A 23,746-nucleotide genomic window follows, 5' to 3' on the forward strand; every position below is an offset into this window, starting at 1 on the left:
CCTGCCAATGCAGGGGACACAAACGATACCAGTTCTTTTCCTGGGCTGGCAAGATTCCCTGGAGAAGGAAATGGCAACCCACTCCAGTATTCTTGCCTGGAGAATCCCATGGACACAGCCTGTGTGTCTGCGGACTGTGGACTACAGTCCACAGGGTCGCAAAGAGGCAGACGTGACTAAGCTACTAACACACATCAGACCAGATCAGATCAGTCGTTCAGTCGTGTCCGACTCTTTGCGACCCCAAGAAACACAGCACGCCAGGCCTCCCTGTCCATCACCAACTCCCAGAGTTCACCCAGACTCACGTCCATCGAGTCAGTGATGCCATCCAGCCATCTCATCCTCTGTCGTCCCCTTCTCCTCCTGCCCCCAATCCCTTCCAGCATCAGAGTCTTTTCCAATGAGTCAACTCTTCACATGAGGTGGCCAAAGTACTGGAGTTTCAGCTTTAGCATCATTCCTTCCAAAGAAATCCCAGGGCTGATCTTCAGAATGGACTGGCTGGATCTCCTTGCAGTCCAAGGGACTCTCAAGAGTCTTCTCCAACACCACAGTTCAAAAGCATCAATTCTTCGGCGCTCAGCCTTCTTCACAGTCCAACTCTCACATCCATACATGACCACAGGAAAAACCATAGCCTTGACTAGACGAACCTTTGTTGGCAAAGTAATGTCTCTGCTTTTGAATATGCTATCTAGGTTGGTCATAACTTTCCTTCCAAGGAGTAAGTGTCTTTTAATTTCATGGCTGCAGTCACCATCTGTAGTGATTTTGGAGCCCAGAAAAATAAAGTCTGACACTGTTTCCACTGTTTCCCCATCTATTTCCCACGAAGTGGTGGGACCAAATGCCATGATCTTCGTTTTCTGAATGTTGAGCTTTAAGCCAACTTTTTCACTCTTCACTTTCACTTTCATCAAGAGGCTTTTGAGTTCCTCTTCACTTTCTGCCATAAGGGTGGTGTCATCTGCATATCTGAGGTTATTGATATTTCTCCCAGCAATCTTGATTCCAGCTTGTGCTTCTTCCAGTCCAGCGTTCCTCATGATGTACTCTGCATATAAGTTAAATAAACAGGGTGAAAATATACAGCCTTGACGAACTCCTTTTCCTATTTGGAACCAGTCTGTTGTTCCATGTCCAGTTCTAACTCTTGCTTCCTGACCTGCATACAGGTTTCTCAAGAGGCAGGTCACGTGGTCTGGTATTTCTATCTCTTTCAGAATTTTCCACAGTTTATTGTGATCCACACAGTCAAAGGCTTTGGCATAGTCAATAAAGCAGAAATAGATGTTTTTCTGGAACTCTCTTGCTTTTTCGATGATCCAGAGGATGTTGGCAATTTGATCTCTGGTTCCTCTGCCTTTTCTAAAATCAGCTTGAACATCAGGAAGTTCACAGTTCACATATTGCTGAAGCCTGGCTTGGAGAATTTTGAGCATTACTTTACTAGTGTGTGAGATGAGTGCAATTGTGCAGTAGTTTGAGCATTCTTTGTCATTGCCTTTCTTTGGGATTGGAATGAAAACTGACCTTTTCCAGTCCTGTGGCCACTGCTGAGTTTTCCAAATTTGCTGGCATATTGAGTGCAGCACTTTCACAGCATCATATTTCAGGATTTGAAATAGCTCAACTGGAATTCCATCACCTCCACTAGCTTTGTTCGTAGTGATGTTTTCTAAGGCCCACTTGACTTCACATTTCAGGATGTCTGGCTCTAGGTCAGTGATCACACCATTGTGATTATCTGGGTCGTAAAGATCTTTTTAGTACAGTTCTTCTGTGTATTCTTGCCATCTCTTCTTAATATCTTCTGCTTCTGTTAGGTCCATACGTATATATAAATGCATATATATATTAAGAAATTCATTACAAAGAATTGCCTTTTGTGATTGTGGGAGCTGGATGAACAAGTTTAAAATTGCAGGTCTGAAAAAAAAGTTGTAGGTCTGGCCATCAGGAAGACAGCTCACAGAAAGTGTGGGACTCAGGTTCAAGTGGGGGCTGCTGTCTACAGGCAGAACTCTTTTTCACAGGGAACCCTCAGCTTTACTTTTAAGGCCTCTCAGGTGGATTGTCTAGGATAATCACTCTGAGTTAAAGTTAACTGATTATAGACATTACTTACATCTGCAAACTCCCTTCATAGAAACACCTACATTAGTGTTTGATTAAGTAGCTGGGGACTGCAACCTAAATTTGACATATCTACACACACACACAGACTTTTTTTATACATTTTATGTGTATGCACATACATATATCTGTATGTATATATAGACACAGAGAGAGAGAGAGATAAAGATTACATTTTCTCCTTGGAATTCAGTTCCTGGTCAATATAATTAATAATACATAAAGACAGCTGTGGGAGGAGCTAAGATGGCAGAGGAGTAGGATGGGGAGAATACTTTATCCCCCACAAATTCATCAAAAGAACATTTAAATGCCAAGTAAATTCCACAAAACAACTTCTGAATGCCGGCAGAGGACATCAGGCACCCAGAAAAGCAACCCAAGTCTTCGAAAGGAGGTAGGAAAAAATATAAAAGACAAAAAAAGAGACAAAAAAGGGATGGATGGAGTTCTGTCCCGGGAAGGGAATCTTAAAAAGAGAGAAGTTTCCAAACACCAGGAAACCTTCTCACTGCCGAATCTGTGCCGAGCCTTGGAAGCACAGAGGGCAACATAACAGGGAGGAAAAATAAATAATTAAAACCTGCAGATTGCGAGCCCTACAGTAACTCCCCCAGTGGAGAAGCAGCGCAGATGCCTGCACACGCCACTAGCAAGTGGGGGCTGGGCAGGGAGGCGCGGCGCGGGCTCCATCGCTTAGAGTAAGGATCTGGCCTGAATACCCCGAGCGCTATCTGAGCGAAATAATTTGGGCTAGCAAACCAGACTGTGGGATATCTACCACGCGAAAAGCCAGCTCTAACCTAAGACACCACCAGGCCCGTGCACAGAACAAAGGACTAAATAGAGATAGCCGGCTGCAGACCATCCCCCTCCGGTGACAGGCAGCCAGAGCCGGAAGGGGGCAATCGCAGCCCCAGAGAGACATTATCTATAAAACTGTAAGCAGGCTTTTTTTGCTAACTAAAACTTCTTGGGGGTCTGGACGGTCAACATCCGCCTAAGAAGGTGTGCCGGTTGTACACCCAGATAACTGAGCGGCGGGGAGGCAATAAGTCGCAGCAATCACACTCGCCAAACACCTCATCACCTGAGCTGCTCGGACCTGGGAAGGGCACCAAACGCAGGCCCAACCGAGTCTGCACCTCTGAGGACTACCGGAGTGCCTGAACCTGAGCGGCTTGGTCCCGGGAGGTGCAAGCAGCCCAGGGCCGGCCACGGATGGTTCCTGGTGGAGCAACCTAGAGCCTGAGCAGTGTGAGCAGGGAGGCTACACGCGCCGTGAGCGGGGGCAGACCCAGTGTGGCTGAGGCACTGCGAGCACATGCCAGTGTTATTTGTTTGCAGCGTCCCTCCCTCCCCAAAGCGTGACTGAACAAGTGCGCCTACAAAAAAAAAAAAAAGTGTCCACTACCGTCTCCTTTGTGTCAGGGCGGAAACCAGACACTGAAGAGAACAGCAAACAGAAGAATCTATAACAGAGGGAACCGCTTTGGAAGCTACAGGCAATAGATTAAACCCTGTGGTTAGTACCGACTATATAGGAAGGGGCCTATAGATCTTGAGAAATATAAGTCGGACCAAGGAACTAGCCGAAAATGAACTGACCCCCACAATACTCACAACAAAACCAGAGAAAGTCCTAGATATATTTTTACTATTTTTACAATCATTCTTTCTTTCTTTTTTTTAATTAAAAAAAAAAGTAAGTCCTCTATTATTCCTTTAATTTTCACTTTTATAACCTACTATTACTTTGCAAAAAAAAAAAAGACCCTATTTTTTTTAAAAGCAAACTTCATATATATTTTTTATAATTTTTGTGACCCTGTTTTTTTTTTCTTCTTCTCTTCTTTTCTTTAACATTGTATTTTTGAAATTCCACTCTCTACTCTAGATTTTTAATTTTAGCTTTTTGGTATTTGCTTTCAATTTTGTACCTATATTTTCTTTTATAATTTTTGTGACTTTTTTTCTCCTCTCTTTCTTTCTCTTCTTCTTTTATATATCATTGTATATCTGAAATTCCAAACTCTACTCTAGATTTTTAATTTATGCTTTTTGATATTTGTTATCAATTTTGTACCTATATTTTCTTTATAATTTTTGAGATTTTGTTTTTGTTTGTTTTTTTTTTCTCTCTTTCTTTTTCTTCTTTTTTTTTAAATGTTGTATTTTTGAAATTCCAAACTCTACTCTAAATGTTTAACTTTTGCTTTTTGGTATTTGTTATCAATTTTGTACCTATATTTTCTTTATAATTTTTGCCACTTTGTTTTTTTTTTTTTCCTCTCTCTTTCTTTTCCTCTTCTTTTCTTTAACATTGTATTTTTGAAATTCCAAACTCTACTCTAGATTTTTAATTTTTGCTTTTGTGTATTTGTTACCAATTTTGTACCTTTAAGAACCCAATCTTCAGTACCCATTTTTCACTAGGGAGCGAGATTACTGGCTTGACTGCTGTCTCTCCCTTTGGACTCTCCTTTTTCTCCACTGGGTCGCCTGTGTCTCCTCCCTAACTCCTCTCTACTCTACCCAACTCTGTGAATTTCTGTGTGTTGCAGACGGTGGAGAACACTTAGGGAACTGATTACTGGCTGAATCTGTCTCCCTCCTTTTCATTTCCTCCTTTTATCCTCCTGGCCACCCATGTCTCCTTCCTCCTTCATCTCTTCTTTGTATAACTCCGTGAACATCTCTGAGTGGTCCAATTGTGGAGTGCACATAAGGAAGTGATTACTGGCTAGCCCACTCTCTCCTCTATTGATTCCACCTCATCTCATTTGGGTCACCTCTAACTCCCTCCTCCCTCTTCTCTTCTCCATGTAACACTGTGAACCTCTCTGGGTGACCCTCACGGTGGAGAAACTTTTCATCTTTAATGTAGATGTTTTATCAATGGTGCTGTATAGAAGGAGAAGTTTTGAAACTACTGTAAAAATAAGACCGATACCTGGAAGCAGGAGGCTTAAGTCCAAACCCTGACTCCAGGGAACTCCTGACTCCAGGGATCATTAATTGACAGGAGCTCATCAAACGCCTCCATACATACACTGAAACCAAGCACCACACAAGAGCCAACAAGTTCCAGGGCAAGACACACCAAGCAGTTGTCCAGCAACACAGGAACACAGCCCTGAGCTCCAAGATACAGGCTGGCCAAAGTCACCTCAAAACCATAGACATCTAATAACTCATTACTGGACATTTCATTGCACTCCAGAGAGAAGAAATCCAGCTCCACCCACCATAATACCGACACAAGCTTCCCTAACCAAGAAACCTTGACAAGCTACCTGTACAAACCCACACACAGCGAGGAAACACCACAATAAAGAGAACTTCACAAACTGCCAGAATACAGAAAAGACACCCCAAACTCAGCAATTTAAACAAGATGAAGAGACAGAGGAATACCCAGCAGATAAAGGAACGGGATAAATGCCCACCAAACCAAACAAAAGAGGAAGAGATAGGGAATCTACCTGATAAAGAATTCTGAATAATGATAGTGAAATTGATCCAAAATCTTGAAACTAAAATGGAATCACAGATAAATAGCCTGGAGACAAGGATTGAGAAGATGCAAGAAAGGTTTAACAAGGACCTAGAAGAAATAAAAGAGAGTCAATATATAATGAATAATGCAATAAATGAGATCAAAAACACTCTAGAGGCAACAAATAGGAGAATAACAGAGGCAGAAGATAGGATTAGTGAATTAGAAGATAGAATGGTAGAAATAAATAAATCAGAGAGGAAAAAAGAAAAACGAATTAAAAGAAATGAGGACAATCTCAGAGACCTCCAGGACAATATTAAACGCTACAACATTCGAATCATAGGGGTCCCAGAAGAAGAAGACAAAAAGAAAGACCATGAGAAAATACTTGAGGAGATAATAGTTGAAAACTTCCCTAAAATGGGGAAGGAAATAATCACTCAAGTCCAAGAAACCCAGAGAGTCCCAAACAGGATAAACCCAAGGCAAAACACCCCAAGACACATATTAATCAAGTTGACAAGGATCAAACACAAAGAACAAATATTAAAAGCAGCAAGGGAAAAACAACAAATATCACACAAGGGAATTCCCATAAGGATAACAGCTGATCTTTCAATAGAAACTCTTCAAGCCAGGAGGGAATGGCAAGACATACTTAAAGTGATGAAAGAAAATAACCTACAGCCCAGATTATTATACCCAGCAAGGATCTCATTCAAATATGAAGGAGAAATCAAAAGCTTTACAGACAAGCAACAGCTGAGAGAATTCAGCACCACCAAACCAGCTCTCTAACAAATACTAAAGGATACTCTCTAGACAGGAAACACAAAAACGGTGTATAAATTCAAACCCAAAACAATAAAGTAAATGGCAATGGGATCATACTTATCAATAATTACCTTAAATGTAAATGGGTTGAATGCCCCAACCAAAAGACAAAGACTGGCTGAATGGATACAAAAACAAGACCCCTACATATGCTGTCTACAAGAGACCCACCTCAAAACAGGGGACACATACAGACTGAAAGTGAAGGGCTGGAAAAAGATTTTCCATGCAAATAGGGACCAAAAGAAAGCAGGAGTAGCAATACTCATATCAGATAAAATAGACTTTAAAACAAAGGCTGTGAAAAGAGACAAAGACAGTCACTACATAATGATCAAAGGATCAATCCAAGAAGAAGATATAACAATTATAAATATATATGCACCCAACATGGGAGCACCACAATATGTAAGACAAATGCTAACAAGTATGAAAGGAGAAATTAACAGTAACACAATAACAGTAGGAGACTTTAATACCCCACTCACACCTATGGATAGATCAATTAAACAGAAAAGTAACAAGGAAACACAAACTTTAAACGATACAATAGACCAGTTAGACCTAATTGATATCTATAGGACATTTCATCCCGAAACAATGAATTTCACCTTTTTCTCAAGCGCACATGGAAACTTCTCCAGGATAGATCATATCCTAGGCCATAAATCTGGCCTTGGTAAATTCAAAAAAAATGAAATCATTCCAAGCATCTTTTCAGACCACAATGCAGTAAGATTAGATCTCAACTACAGGAGAAAAACTATTAAAAATTCCAACATATGGAGGCTGAACAACACGCTGCTGAATAACCAACAAATCACAGAAGAAATCAAAAAAGAAATCAAAATTTGCATAGAAACAAATGAAAATGAAAACACAACAACCCCAAACCTGTGGGACACTGTAAAAGCAGTGCTAAGGGGAAAGTTCATAGCAATACAGGCATACCTCAAGAAACAAGAAAAAAGTCAAATAAATAACCTAACTCTACACCTAAAGCAACTAGAAAAGGAAGAAATGAAGAACCCCAGGGTTAGTAGAAGGAAAGAAATCTTAAAAATTAGGGCAGAAATAAATGCAAAAGAAACAAAAGAGACCATAGCAAAAATCAACAAAGCCAAAAGCTGGTTCTTTGAAAGGATAAATAAAATTGACAAACCATTAGCCAGACTCATCAAGAAACAAAGGGAGAAAAATCAAATCAATAAAATTAGAAATGAAAATGGAGAGATCACAACAGACAACACAGAAATACAGAGGATCATAAGAGACTACTATCAACAATTATATGCCAATAATATAGACAACGTGGAAGAAATGGACAAATTCTTAGAAAAGTACCACTTTCCAAAGCTGGACCAGGAAGAAATAGAAAATCTTAACAGACCCATCACAAGCACGGAAATTGAAACTGTAATCAAAAATCTTCCAGCAAACAAAAGCCCAGGTCCAGATGGCTTCACAGCTGAATTCTACCAAAAATTTGGAGAAGAGCTAACACCTATCCTACTCAAACTCTTCCAGAAAATTGCAGAGGAAGGTAAACTTCCAAACTCATTCTATGAGGCCACCATCACCCTAATACCAAAACCTGACAAAGATGCCACAAAAAAAGAAAACTACAGGCCAATATCACTGATGAACATAGATGCAAAAATCCTTAACAAAATTTTAGCAATCAGAATCCAACAACACATTAAAAAGGTCATACACCATGACCAAGTGGGCTTTATCCCAGGGATGCAAGGATTCTTCAATATCCACAAATCAATCAATGTAATACACCACATTAACAAATTGAAAAATAAAAACCATATGATTATCTCAATAGATGCAGAGAAAGCCTTTGACGAAATTCAACATCCATTTATGATAAAAACTCTCCACGAAGCAGGAATAGAAGGAACATACCTCAACATAATAAAAGCTATATATGACAAACCCACAGCAAACATTATCCTCAATGGTGAAAAATTGAAAGCATTTCCTCTAAAGTCAGGAACAAGACAAGGGTGCCCACTTTCACCGTTACCATTCAACATAGTTTTGGAAGTTTTGGCCACAGCAATCAGAGCAGAAAAAGAAATAAAAGGAATCCAAATTGGAAAAGAAGAAGTAAAACTCTCATTGTTTGCATATGACATGATCCTCTACATAGAAAACCCTAAAGACTCCACCAGAAAATTACTAGAACTAATCAATGATTATAGTAAAGTTGCAGGATACAAAATCAACACACAGAAATCCCTTGCATTCCTATACACTAATAATGAGAAAACAGAAAGAGAAATTAAGGAAACATTCCATTGCAATGGAAAGAATAAAATACTTAGGAATATATCTACCTAAAAAAACTAAAGACCTATATATAGAAAACTATAAAACACTGGTGAAAGAAATCAAAGAGGACACTAATAGATGGAGAAATATACCATGTTCATGGATTGGAAGAATCAATATAGTGAAAATGAGTATACTACCCAAAGCAATTTATAGATTCAATGCAATCCCTATCAAGCTACCAACAGTATTCTTCACAGAGCTAGAACAAATAATTTCACAATTTGTATGGAAATACAAAAAACCTCGAATAGCCAAAGCTATCTTGAGAAAGAAGAATGGAACCGGAGGAATCAACCTACCTGACTTCAGGCTCACTACAAAGCCACAGTCATCAAGACAGTATGGTACTGGCACAAAGACAGAAATATAGATTAATGGAACAAAATAGAAAGCTCAGGGATAAATCCACACACATATGGACACCTTATCTTTGACAAAGGAGGCAAGAATATACAATGGATTAAAGACAATCTCTTTAACAAGTGGTGCTGGTAAAACTGGTCAACCACTTGTAAAAGAATGAAACTAGAGCACTTTCTAACACCATACACAAAAATAAACTCAAAATGGATTAAAGATCTAAACGTAAGACCAGAAACTATAAAACTCCTAGAGGAGAACATAGGCAAAACACTGTCCGACATACATCACAGCAGGATCCTCTATGACCCACCTCCCAGAATATTGGAAATAAAAGCAAAAATAAACAAATGGGACCTAATTAAACTTAAAACCTTCTGCACAACAAAGGAAACTGTAAGCAAGGTGAAAAGACAGCCTTCAGAATGGGAGAAAATAATAGCAAATGAAGCAACTGACAAACAACTAATCTCAAAAATATACAAGCAACTCCTGTAGCTCAACTCCAGAAAAATAAACGACCCAATCAAAAAATGGGCCAAAGAACTAAACAGACATTTCTCCAAAGAAGACATACAGATGGCTAACAAACACAAGAAAAGATGCCCAACATCACTCATTATCAGAGAAATGCAAATCAAAACCACAATGAGGTACCATTTCACGCCAGTCAGAATGGCTGTTATCCAAAAGTCTACAAGCAATAAATGCTGGAGAGGGTGTGGAGAAAAGGGAACCCTCTTACATTGTTGGTGGGAATGCAAACTAGTACAGCCACTATGGAGAACAGTGTGGAGATTCCTTAAAAAACTGGAAATAGAACTGCCTTATGATCCAGCAATCCCACTGCTGGGCATACATACTGAGGAAACTAGAATTGAAAGAGACATGTGTACCCCAATGTTCATCACAGCACTATTTATAATAACCAGGACATGGAAGCAACCTAGATGCCCATCAGCAGATGAATGGATAAGAAAGCTGTGGTACATATACACAATGGAGTATTACTCAGCCATTAAAAAGAATACATTTGAATCAGTTCTAATGAGGTGGATGAAACTGGAGCCTACTATACAGAGTGAAGTAAGCCAGAAAGAAAAACACCAATACAGTATACTAATGCATATATATGGAATTTAGAAAGATGGTAACAATAACCCTGTATACGAGACAGCAAAAGAAACACTGATGTATAGAACAGTCTTTTGGACTCTGTGGGAGAGGGAGAGGGTGGGATGATTTGAGAGAATTGCATTGAAATACGTATAATATCATTTATGGAAGGAGTCGCCAGTCCAGGTTCAATGCACAATACTGGATGCTTGGGGCTGGTGCACTGGGACAACCCAGAGGGATGGTATGGGGAGGGAGGAGGGAGGAGGGTTCAGGATGGGGAACACATGTATACCTGTGGTGGATTCATTTCGACATTTGGCAAAACCAATACAATATTGTAAAGTTTAAAAATAAAATAAAATTTAAAATAAAATAAAATGATAAAAAACAAAAGAAAAAAAAGACAGCTTTGGACATTGTCAGGTGGAATCAATTCTTCATGAAAAAAGGGCTTATTACTTTTCCTTTGAAAAAGTTTCCAAAGAGTAACTTTTATCCAAAACTTTGTTTTCAAGTAAAAGTATTCAGATGAGGTCAACTTCATTGTAAATTTTTCTAAGAGAATTATAAGAATCATTAAGTTTCTTATATAGTTTTACTTACAAAATCTTTCCGGGAAAGTGTCCCATGACGCAGATTCAAGTATTACCAGTTTATGGAGTAGTCTGGACTTGGTGGGGCTCTGACAGAAGACAGCTTTTCTTCCACATGGCCCTCCAATCCATCTCTCTTGGCTCTCTCTTCTGCCCCCAAGGGTGACATCCCAGACAGTTCCATAGCTTTGCCCGTCACTTCCAGTTTCATTTTCTCGTCTGAAGAAACCACTCCAAACACATCTTCTCCCTCAATAGCTACCTCTGGCAACCCCTGGCTAGAAAAGGGAAAAGTAAAGTCTGAGGTGGTTGGTGCTATTGTTTCCAGAAGATGTCCAGATGCTAACTCTTTCTCTCTCGAGATACCTCGATGTGTCCTTCCGAGACCTCCTGCCTTCTAGAGACTTCTATATATATAAAATATACTGTACTCTCCCAGATCACACCCTGCACTCTTGGGCTGACCGACTTGACTCTCACACACTCCTGCTCTGAATATACTTTCAGCTGGGGTTGCGTCCCCTCATCCAGCAGCTTTTCCTAGGAAAGCATTCTTTCAATAGTGCTGTAGCCCAGCCAACTCTTGTGAGATCTACCTGGCTCATGGGGACATTTAGTGTAGGGGGTACTACTCCATCCCTAAGGCAACCCTTTGACCTTTCTTTGCCTTTGGGGGCAGCTCCAGCCAGCCCCTGAACCTGTGGGCTATTTACAGACCAGTGACAGGCACCAGACATTCTAAATTCTGGGTCACAAGATTTGGTCTTCCCACAAGTTTCCAAGAGCATCTTTCCACTTACTCTTAAGCCCAGAAAGGGGCTTGCCCAGACATGACTCCATCCAGGTGGTGAACTGTTACCTACTTTTTTCTAGACAATCTCTCTATGTGCTGTTTGAGCGGGGGTAATAAGCACAGGCCTTTCTGCTGAGCCTACACCTTTCTTCTAAGACGTTCTCCCCTTATCCATCACCTCCATCTCACCCCTTTTCTTAGAATGAAAGGTCACAGAACCACTGTCCCCATCTCTTAGCAAAGTACTGCATGGAAAGTCTAGCATTACTCTGTAGAAAGCTTGGATGTTTGGCATCATTGCCTTTGCTTGGAACTTCAGCTAAGACTATGAACTATGGGAAATTCTTACTTAATATCCTTCTACAACAATTTAAGGAAGCAATTATATTTGGGGTAATAAGAAACATTCCGTTACCCATTAATTTTTGATTTATCAGTATATGGTGTATCCAAAGGCATAGGTCTGAAGGTGAAGCTCTCTTCATGACATTATGAGGAGAAGTTTTTGTCTGTTCCTTAGGAATGAAGCCTATTCATGCTTTAGGGATTTATTATGAGACTTCTGCATGTGGGGCTTGTTATGGACTGAATGTCTGTGCACCCTAAAACCCATATGTTCAAGTTCTAACCCACAGTGTGGCTGTATTTGGAGATGGGGCCTCTAAGGAAGTAAGTAAAGTTAAATGAGGTCATAAGGGTGGGGCCCTGATGCAACTGGATTAGTGTCCTTATTAGAAGAGACATCAGAGAGCTTGCCTGTCTCTTCTGTCTCCCTGAGTGCACAGAAGAAGAGGTCACACAGGCACATAGTGAGAAGATGACCACCTACAAGCTAGGAGAAGAGGGCACAGGATGAAATCCACCTTGCTGGCCCCTTGATCTTGGATTTCCCAGCTTCTGAAACTGTGAGAAATAAATTTTAGTTATGTACGCCACCTAGTCTGTGGTGTGTACTTATGGCAGCCCTAGAAGACTAAGGGGAGAAGGCAGTGGCACCCCACTCCAGTACTCTTGCCTGGAAAATCCATGGATGGAGAAGCCTGGTGGGCTGCAGTCCATGGGGTCGCTAGGAGTCGGACACGACTGAGCAGCTTCACTTTGACTTTTCACTTTCATGCATTGGAGAAGGAAATGGCAACCCACTCCAGTGTTCTTGCCTGGAGAATCCCAGGGACAGGGGAGCCTGGTGGGCTGCCGTCCATGGGGTCGCACAGAGTCAGGCACGACTGAAGCAACTTAGCAGCAGCAGAAGACTAAGGACAATTCATATCTCTATTTGCCCTTTCACATGTTCTCTCAGCAATTATGTTTCTAGCATCACTACATAAGGAGGACTTCATTACCACACTAGGTCTATTCCTATATATTTATCCTACAGATACAGTCTTTGATGACATATCACCTATGAGAAAAAGGAAATACACATGTTACAGCAAGATAACCAAATACCAAGGAGTCATTTTAGCAGGTAACTCACCTGCCATTGAATCCAACTTTCCTAGAAGCACATGAAAGAAAAAAGACTTGATTTGGGAGCAAAGAAATAGAGGCCATGAAGAAGGATAGAGTCAGGGCCTACATCAGGCACTGTGCGGAATCTTCATGTGAAATGAAAAAAACAACCCTTCCTTGGGTTTAAAAAAAAATGTAATTTATTGGAACTTCTCCAGTGGTCCAGTGGTTAAGTCTCCATGCTGCAAGAGCAGGAATTGTGGGTTTGATCCCTGGTTGGAGAACTAAAATCCCACATGCCATGCAGCATGGCCAAAAGATTTTTTTTTTTAACTTTTTTTAATTTAAAAGTGATTTATTATTGTATGGTCAGACCCATGACACATGGTGAAGGGAAAATAAGAGTATAGACAGCTGCCTCCTTTGGTATCACTGGTGACCCCAGCAAAGAGGCATGGTTAGTGGTTACCTCACATCATTATTTCTTTTCATCAAAATTGGTCTCACTTATGGTCTGTCATACTGGATGGTGATTGTAAAAGAGAGTTTATCAAAAGAGAATCTCCTCTATGGCTCACTGAGAGTACAATTCATCCTTTCTAGATCCTTAGTGCCAAATCACTTCTGGTTTAAGACCAAAGCTAATATTAGAAGAAAAAAAAAAAAAAAACATTTTCAAGTGTTTGTTTATTTTACAAGAACAAAATCTACCCTAGGGAATAGTGGAAAGTATAATCCTCCCACAGGGGTGTGGTAGGGGTGTTATATGAGTCCAGGCCTGAGAGAAAAGACAAGCAAAGTGGTTTTTTTTTTTTTTTTCCCCCATTTTCAGATGAGCCATCTGTGACTTAAAAATAAAAGTAAAAAAAAAAAAAGTCTTGGGGAATCATTGGCTCCTCTTTTGCCAATATCTTGGAGAGTTCACTTTTTGTTCAAAATGTGAAAGGGACATAATTATTTCCATGCCTGACTAATAGGCGCTTGTTTGTGAAAGGGCCTTCCTACCATGGCCCATAGATCATGGTCTTGGTGCATATTGAAAGTAAAAACTGAGGGCTGTTTTCATCCTGGCTCCTCTGTGGACTGAGTCACCATGTCCTTGGGCAAGTTATTTCCTCCCTGTGTACTTGCTTTTCAAAACAGAGAGATGATAGTGCGCCTGACCTCCTTACCTCACTGGGTTGTTGTCAGCATTACTAAGCAAGAGACCCATATTTTTAGGGTAGAAAAGAAGAAAGCTGCTCAAATTTTAACATTGTCTCCCTCCCACAGATCTCTTTCAGACATCTTGAAATTCCTAAGTGGATCACAGTGCACAAAAAGCCTTGAGTTCTCACAAAGCCAAGCTTAGAATTACCTTGGTGGAACAAATCTTTGGAGTCATTTCAGTCTTCTTCGGAAAGGACAAAGATCAATAACATTGATTTATTTATCTGGGGGCCTTGTTACAGAAAGTAAGTTAGCAAACAAATTTCAAAAATCATAGGATGAACTAATCAGGAAAAAAAATGATCAGACAAAAATAACACTGAACTGAGAGAGTTGGGAGAAAACAATCTACATCTTGTTTTCCAGCCTACTTGAATCTCAAGACTCAGTTTATTAATCTGAGAAATGAGAGCAGATGGTCATAGTTATTGGGTCTAGAGTGCTAAATTGACCAAGATTCAAGTGAAATAATATCTGAAAATATTCCTTAGAGTCGCAAACACTGGGCAAACGCTGGGCTTTGTTGCTACTGCTGAAGCAACCAGCCCATCTCTGTGGTCACCATGGCATCACCTCATCAGCTTCAAGGACAGTGGTTACACCAATTTTCTTGGACATGAAAATAGTGCCAGCATGTTCCACATAATTAGAGCTCCCACCCAGCCATCTTTCACTTTGACAGGGGAAAAAAAAGAAGGGAAGGGCTGTGTTCCATGGTTAGGCCAGCCTTTGATTCGGATGTGAAATGAGAGCTTTGAAGCCAAAGAGATGGGTCTGCACTGACTAGGGAAGTGAACTGGCTCCTTCTTGGGAGACTCAAGATTCCCTCCTCCAGGGTGTGTCTCCAGAGATGCGAGCAGACGGTCTGTCTTCCATATAATACAGTTTGGAGTGTCGCCAACCTCATCAAGGGCTGAGGGAAGGTTTGTGAAAGAAGCTTCCAGCATTTCCAAATGTTGGATGGCAAGAGAGCCTGTTTCTGAGGTGGCATGTCAGGTCTCATGCAACCCTGAGGCTCAGGCTGTGAATCAGCAAACAAGGAACCACTGAGCACACATGTGTACAGTCTCCCTGGCTCCCTCATCCCCTGCTTGAGACCCAGCCATTCTGAGTCATTTCAGACAATGACCTGCATTTTCAACTCCCCAGAGTTTGTCAGCCTTCCATAGCCACTCCAGAGCATCCTTCTAATTCTTTGTTCTTTATAGACCATTCCTACCCACTGTGCACTTCATGATCTCTTTTTTTTAATTCAATCTTTATGTTATATTGGATTATAGTTGATTCACGAAGGTATGTGAGTTTCAGGTGTACAGCAAAGAGATTCTGTTACATATACATATATGCATTCTATTTCAGATTATTTTCCCATTCCCATATAGGTTATTACAGAATTTTTTTAATTTATTTATTTTAATCGGAGGCTAATTACTTTACAATATTGTGGTGGTTTTGGGCATACATTAGCATGAATCAGCCATGGGTGTACATGTGTTCCCCATCCTGAACCCCCCCTCCCACCTCCCTCCCATCCCATCCCTCAGGGTCATTCTAGTGCACCAGTCCTGAGAACCCTGTCTCATGCATCAAACTTGGTCTGGAGATCTGTTTCACATATGATAACACACATGTTTCAATGCTATTGTCTCTAATCATCCCACCCTTGCCTTCTTCCAGAGTCCAAAAGTCTGTTCTTTACATCTGTGTCTGTTTTGCTGCCTCACATATAGGTTTATCATTACCATCTTTCTAAATTCCACATATATGCGTTAATATACTGTATTGGTGTTTTTCTTTCTGACTTACTTCACTCTATATAATAGGCTCCAGTTTCATCCACCTCATTAGAACTAATTCAAATGCATTATTTTTAATAGCTGAGTAATATTCCATTGTGTGCACGTACCACAGCTTTCTTATCCATTCATCTGCCGATGGACCTTAGGTTGCTTCCATGTCCTGGCTATTGTAAACAGTGCTGCGATAAACACTGGGGTACACGTGTCTCTTTCAATTCTGGTTTCCTCGGTGTGTATGCCCAGCAGTGGGATTTCTGGGTGGTATGGCAGTTCTATTTCCAGTTTTTTAAGGAATCTCCACACTCTTCTCCATAGTGGCTGTATTACAGAATATTGAGTAGAGTTCCCTGTGCTAATGGTCCTTTCTCCTATGTCATTGTCTGTATGTCCAAAGGAACCTGTCTTTACAACCAAATTACAGAGTCTGTGGCTGTAGGCGTTGTGCTCCTGCCTTTACGTGTCACTCTGTAATCTGAAGTCCCCTGAGTCTCACCCTTGATGGAGTCAGCCTTTCCAGGGCAGCTTTTCGTGTGCTTTTGCCTGAGTCTCACTGGTCCTGGAACATCCCTCCCAGTGACTTGGCAGCCACAACCTTTCCTTCTGATGCTCTGTATTTCTCCTCCTCCTGACTCTGCATTTCCAGACACCTAAGTAATATCCACAGACCATGTGCAAAAATGACCTCTGGGCAGTGAGCCCTGAGGTCATGGCCACGGTGGGTGGGCCTATCTGCTACAGAAAGACCAAAAAAGCACTCGGTATGGGGACATTTTTGCAGCCACCACTCCATGGTAAAAAAAAAAATAAATAAATATTGGTCATAGGTATGAGAGGGAAGGAAAAGAGGCTCATTTCTCAAAACTGAATACCAAGTGACAACTGTACGTTATTTCAACCGTGGGGTGACTCCAAGAGCAAACAGAGAGCAGAGGACTTTTACACATTGGGATTTCATCCCCATGTTTTTTCCTGCTCACTGTCTTTATTTGCTTTATACTCTTCAGAGTATAAGAGATCACCAGTTCAATGAATGTTCAGTAGAAGTCAGGAGAGATAGAGAAAGAAAAGGAAAGCAGAAAAGAAGGGAAGATCAGACGCTCTGACCTATTGGGAACACGAAGTATACCTTCCTTCCATGGGTGCCAGGAAAGTGGTTGCTGAAATATTATAAAAAGGCAATAATTTCAGCCCCTTGGATGGAATACAGTGGATTCATAGCAGCTCAGCTTTGTGTACTGATTACTGAGTCAAGGACACTGGAGCCCAGGACTAAGAACTAACTGGGGATGGGAATGTGGTAGACTGGTGCCCCCAGATGTTCCCTGCTCCCTGCATCCACGCCCTTTGCACTGTGCCTTTTCAATCCTCCCTTGACTAGGTGAGGATTATTTAATGTATTTATTTTTAATTGAAGGATGATTGCTTTACAATGTTGTGTTGGTTTCTGCCATGCATCAGCATGAATCAGCCATAGGTATACACATGTCTTCTCCCCTTGAACCTCCCTCCCACCTCCCACCCAATCCCAACCCTCTAGGTTGACGCAGAGCACCCGACTGAGCTCCCTATTGTGCTACACAGCAGCTTCCCATTAACTGTTTTTTTTTTTTTCATTTTTTGAACGTTGAGTTTTTTTGTTTTTGTTTTTAAATTTTATTTTATTTTTATTTTAACATTTAAACAAATTGTATTAATATTTTTAACAAATTGTATTAGTTTTGCCAAATATCAAAATGAATCCGCCACAGGTATACATGTGCTCCCCATCCTGAACCCTCCTCCCTCCTCACCCAAATCTGGGTTGGCTTTGTGACTTGCTTTGGCTCATAAAATGCCCTAAAATTGATGGCATACTAGTTCTACATTCAAGCCTCAAAAGGCCTTGAATGCTTTCCCGTCTCTCTTGGAATCAGCCTACCAGCATAAGGATAAACCAGGCTGGATGAGAAAAACCACACAGCCCAGTCTTTCCCATCACCCAAGCCCACACTGTCACTAGCCTCATGAGCAAGACCCTCCAAAATGGCCTGCTCCTAGTCAGTCCAACAACAGACAGACGATGCATTAGTAAGTCAGCAGAACTAAGCAGAGGACAAAGCTGCCGAACAAGCCCACGAACTCAGGAGCAGTAATACATGCAGCAAAAGAGAACTGACAATAGTCATTCAGTCAAGTTTGGCGAGCATTTCGCCTGTGAGAAGAGGCACGTACACAAGTCTGGAGCTAGCCTGCACCTAAGTCAGTAGGTTTCAGAATTCATACTTCTATCTGGAACTCGTCCAGAGTGGTTGTTCCAAAAGCAGAGGCAAAGCTCCAGAGAATGTTTTTAGTAATGATAATAATCTTCAAAGCTAACATACATGAAATGCTTATTTCAAAACCACCATCTCCTCTAGTTTCTACAAACACAAGGTGCTATTATCCTGGTTTCCTGGAGCAGAAGTCAAGGTTAAGAGAAGATAGGTAGGTACCAAGTGCTAAGAGAGAAATTTTGCTTGGATCTGAGGCAAAGCCCAGATGTGTGTGTGTGAAGACACACACAGGAGATGAATACACAAAGGGGATAACACGAACATAGGAGATGAACATGCATATAGGGGATGAACACACACACAGAAGATGAACACACACACAAGGGACAAACACACGAGGAATGAACACACACACAGGAGATGAACACACAAGAGGTAAATGCCCACACAGGAGATGAACACACACAAGGGATGAACACACACACACACGGGATGGACACACAAAGGGGATGACACACACACAGGAGATGAACACACATATAGGGGATGAACACACACACAGAAGATGAACACACACACAAGGGACAAACACACAAGGAATGAACACACACACAGGAGATGAACACACAAGAGGTAAATGCCCACACAGGAGATGAACACAGGGAATGAACACACACAAGGGATGAACACACACACACAAGAAAGGGACACACGGGATGGACACACAAAAGGGATGAACACACACACAGGAGATGAACACACAAGAGGTAAATGCCCACACAGGAGATGAACACAGGAAATGAACACACACACGGGAGATGAACACACACAAGGGATGAACACGCACACATGGGATGCACACTCCATAACAGAGTCACATCCAGGAAGTGGCAGTATCATCACACCTGGCAACCAAGGACCAAGGTGTGAGGCAACCCCGCTATCCACCATGGAAACAGGGTTTGGGGTAACTCGAGGCTCATCAGGAAATAAAGGAGACCAAGGATAGAAGGCAGCTACAGAACACCTGTCAGATCTGATTGCAGTAATAAACAACCCCAGAAAACTCTGCTTTCCTCCTAGGAGCATTTGTCTCCAAGGGAAAATAACGCAAAACTGGGCCAGCGTCACTTACAACCTGGGAGGGGCAGGGCTCAGGGTCACAGAGGCTCAGCAGATCAGCCTCTGCTCTCCATCTCTGACTCATCGATCCCGGAGGAGTAAGCACGTGCTTGCCCAGGGCTCTCCCTGTCATCTCACTGGCAACAGGAAAGCGGGACAAAGCTGGCAGGACTCTCATTCCATTGTGAAGCTCTTAGATGTGACTGGGGCTTTCTCAGTCTCCCCTGTTGACAAAGGCAAAATACTTTTACCCATTCCATATATGGTGAACCTACTCACTCTTCATGAAAATTACCATACTGAGCACTCTGAAAATATCCTGTTTTCAAGAATCAAGTTATAAATGAATTCCTCTGTATAGAATTAACAACTGATTTCACTCTCACAGCAACTAGGATACAGATATTAGACTTCCCATTTTACAGATGAAAAACATTGACGTTTGAAGAGGGATTCAGCAACTTGCCAAAAATCACAATGCTGGGACTCAGTCAAACCTAAGTTGACAACCAGCAGAACCCATACTTTCAACCATTCTCTATTTTCTATTATGACTAATACCCTAATAGAGCTTTCTTTTAGTAAATAGCCTGGACGTCAGAGTCAAGGATAAGACTCAGCTTGAATTCTTACCTATCTTTAACTAACAACTTGGAAAGGGCACTGAAGATAGAATTCCACAGTTGTCAGCACCTGACAGGTGATTACTGGGTATCTTAGGAATTATCTCCTTTCCAATGTCATCACACTCCAGATTGCTTATAGCAAATGTCAACTCTGCAGAAACTTAACTGCAAAACCACCAGACTTTTCTTTGGTGTTTATTTTTCAGATGAACACTCAGGACACAGCTCGTAGTTTCTGAATCAACTTTACCAGTGTTTCTCTGAGCTGTATTGGAAGTCTAAGATGTGTTCCCAGACTGAAGATGCTTTCTGAAATATTTTCTTAAACTCAATCTTCTGTGGTGAGTTTTTATGTGTTGGATATACCTGGATAGTAGGTGGGGGAGATATGAATGCCAAGTCTCCAGGAAACTCATTTGCTTATCATTTCTTCCTTCCCATGCCTTTGCATGTTCAGACAGAGTATGTTCCAAGTCAAGTCTCCACCCATCACAATCCTCACTTCTCTGACCACAGCATAGCAGACTAAGAAGGCATCCATGACCTCCCCAATCTTCCCCAACACATGGAGCCCATACACCATACTCACTTAGGGGATATATCACTTCTGTTCAAATACCTCTAGTGACAGACAACTCATTCTCTCATAGGACAGCTCAATTAATTCTTCAAATAGTTCAGTTGACTGGTGCAACACAGATATTAAAGGTCTTCCCTGTAAGTCAGGCATTATCCAAAGGTGATAAAACATCCTACTCTCAGGAAAATGGCAGTCGACATTAGAACACTTATCAGCCTCCTTTTAGCATCTAACCTTCATTTCTTGGTTGTCTCTTTCAAGGTGTCACAGAGTAAATTTAGTTTTAGACATTCATCCCTGGAAAGCAATGATTGTCATGAAATGCCTCTGGCAGAAACACAGTGTGAAGTTGCTGTCACCCCAGTACACCTTCCTGAGAATGAGTTGTAAGGCCTTTCCTTTTGACAGGAGGGAACAGGAAAGTTGTTTCCAATCAGGAAAAAAATAGACAGGGAGTGCCACTAGTGTTGGAAAATGTTTATGGCAACTCGACTTCTTGGATTTAGCATCAGTGCTGAAGAATGTGAAAAGAAGGCAGGCTTTGTTGTTAGCATATCCCTAGACAACAACAATCAACTTTTAACCAACTATGGTTTCTATTGCCTGCCTGTACTTCTTACAACTTCCTCTTCCTTTGCTTCTATAACTGTTCCTTCTCAAAAAAACTGGCTTCATTGTTTTTTTCTCCATCTTAGAAAGTCTAAATAATAGTATTCTCCGCTGTCTTAATTTCACCCCCATCTTTTCTTATGCAACAAGTTCTCCCATGTGGTTTCCATGGTTTCCACCAAATCTGAAAGCTGACCACTCTACTCCTCAGTCTGTATTTCCAGCCCTCATTTCTCTTCTGGGCTCCAGAACCATATTGACAGCTTCCTATTTACATTTTCCATAGGTACATCAAGTTAATTATTTTCTTTTCCAAACTTCTATCTCCTCCCATATTGCTTATATCCGTTATTATGTCACTATCCATCTCATCACTTCCCTGGTGGCTCAGACGGTAAAGAATCTGCCTGAAATGTGATCCCTGGGTTAGGAAGATTCCCTGGAGAAGAAAATGGCAATCTACTCCAGTATTCTTGCCTAGAGAATTACATGGACAGAGGTGAGCTACAGTTCATGCATTCACAAAGAGTCGAACACGACTGGGCAACTAACGTTAACACAACCTCATCAACAAGTCACCACATCCTATGCGCTCTACCTAAGACCCATTTCCTGGTTGCAGCTGCAGCTCTAGCAACCAAATAGCTTGCTTCTCTGCTCTTGCTTCTTTCAAGTCTAGTTCATCTTCTTCATTGCTCCCATAATTGTGCTACTGAAATAAATGAATAGATAAATACATACCTCTGTTCATATCAGTGCACTCCCCTATAATGTTTTCTGGCACCTGTTTTCTTCAGCAAAATGTCTAAAATTATTACATAAAAAGACATCTTCACTGTCTGTCTCCAGTGGTACCTCTTCTATCTAAACCTATTCCCAGACACTTGTTCCCAGATCGTGCCCACAATACACAGAAATAAACTCTGCTCCAACCACCATGAACTTGTTATTTGATCTTTTCGTTTATGGCAAAGAGTTGGACAAGAGTGAGTGACTAAACAACAACAACAAAATAGTCGAATCACAATGTTGTGTCAATTACTGCTGTACACCAAAGTGACTCAGTTTGTATACATATATTAATAAATATGTATTATTTTTCATATTTTTCCCATTATGCTTTATCACAGGATATTGAATATAGTCCCCTGTACTCTCAGTAGGCCCTTGTTGTTTACCCATTCTTTCCTTAAACATAGGCCATAGCAGTTCTGTCTCTTTTAATATGCAAATCTGTTTTCCTGGTTGCCTGTCCCTTTTCAAGCTGATGAGCTCACATTCATCCTTCAAAATTCAATCCAAATGTTACCTCTTGTGGGAGATTTTTCTGACTCCTCTAAGCAGTTATTAATTTCTTCCCATGCATTGGTGAATGGCCAAAACACATCACTGTGCGTCAGACACTAGACATGCTAGATGCTATGCTGGATGAGAAGTGTACCATGGTTAGGGAGATAGCAAGTCTCTGCTGTATGGGATGTATAATCCAGTGAGGGAGACAGAGGCTGTCCAGGGAACTCAGATACATTGGATATTATGAAAGAGGTGATGTGTTGTAGACATCTAAACTCTAGCCAAAGCTGTCCAATAGAGCATTCTACATCTGTGAAATGTTCTAGATGTATGCAGCCAAGTATGTTAGCCACTAGCCACGTGTGGCTGTTGAGTAGCTGAAATACAGCGGGGGCAACTGAGGCTTTACAATTTGCATCTTATTTAATTTTAATTGGCTTAAATTTAAATATTCAGCTCATGACATCTATTGGAGAAGTGTTGTTCTAGATATTAAGGACACCTTCCCCGAGAGAGTGAGAATTACTCTTGGATATGATGCTACTGCTGCTGCTGCTAAGTCGCTTCAGTCGTGTCCGACTCTGTGCGACCCCACAGATGGCAGCCAACCAGGCTCCCCGTCGCTGGGATTCTCCAGGCAAGAACACTGGAGTGGGTTGCCATTTCCTTCTCCAATGCATGAAAGTGAAAAGTGAAAGTGAAGTTGCTCAGTTATGTCCAACCCTCAGCGACCCCATGGACTGCAGCCTACCAGGCTCCTCCATCCATGGGATTTTCCAGGCAAGAGTGCTGGAGTGGGGTGCCATTGCCTTCTCCAATGCATGAAAGTGAAAAGTGAAAGTGAAGTCACTCAGTCATGTCCGACTCTTAGTGACCCCATGGACTGCAGCCCACCAGGCTCCTCCATCCATGGGATTTTCCAGGCAAGAGTACTGGAGTGGGGTGCCATTGCCTCTCTGGTTGGATATGAAGGATGAATAAGTCTGAAGGACAGGTGAAAATATTAGAAGACAGCACTGTGAAGGCCTAGCCTTATAACTGCACTTTCCCCTGTCAGTCTTACACCTCCCTTACCTCCTATAAGCTTAAAAGAGTGCCTGTCACATCATAAGTGCTCA

The 23,746-nt window shown here is 41.4% G+C and overlaps 1 long non-coding RNA gene across 1 annotated transcript in view; it reads left to right on the plus strand.

The window, feature by feature from the left end:
* LOC147365668 (uncharacterized) overlaps positions 1-20,478 on the plus strand; it is a 292,745-nt gene extending 272,267 nt beyond the window's left edge. Inside the window, exon 9 of the long non-coding RNA XR_015132645.1 lies at positions 20,353-20,478. This is a non-coding gene — a long non-coding RNA (uncharacterized LOC147365668). The remainder of the gene's footprint in view (positions 1-20,352) is intronic.
* Positions 20,479-23,746: the final 3,268 nt, after the last annotated feature.

Source organism: Bos grunniens, chromosome 9 (genome assembly GCF_055505025.1).
Source record: "Bos grunniens cultivar Pamir isolate PY7600 chromosome 9, Bosgru_T2T1.0, whole genome shotgun sequence".
Classification (NCBI taxonomy): Eukaryota; Metazoa; Chordata; class Mammalia; order Artiodactyla; family Bovidae; genus Bos; species Bos grunniens.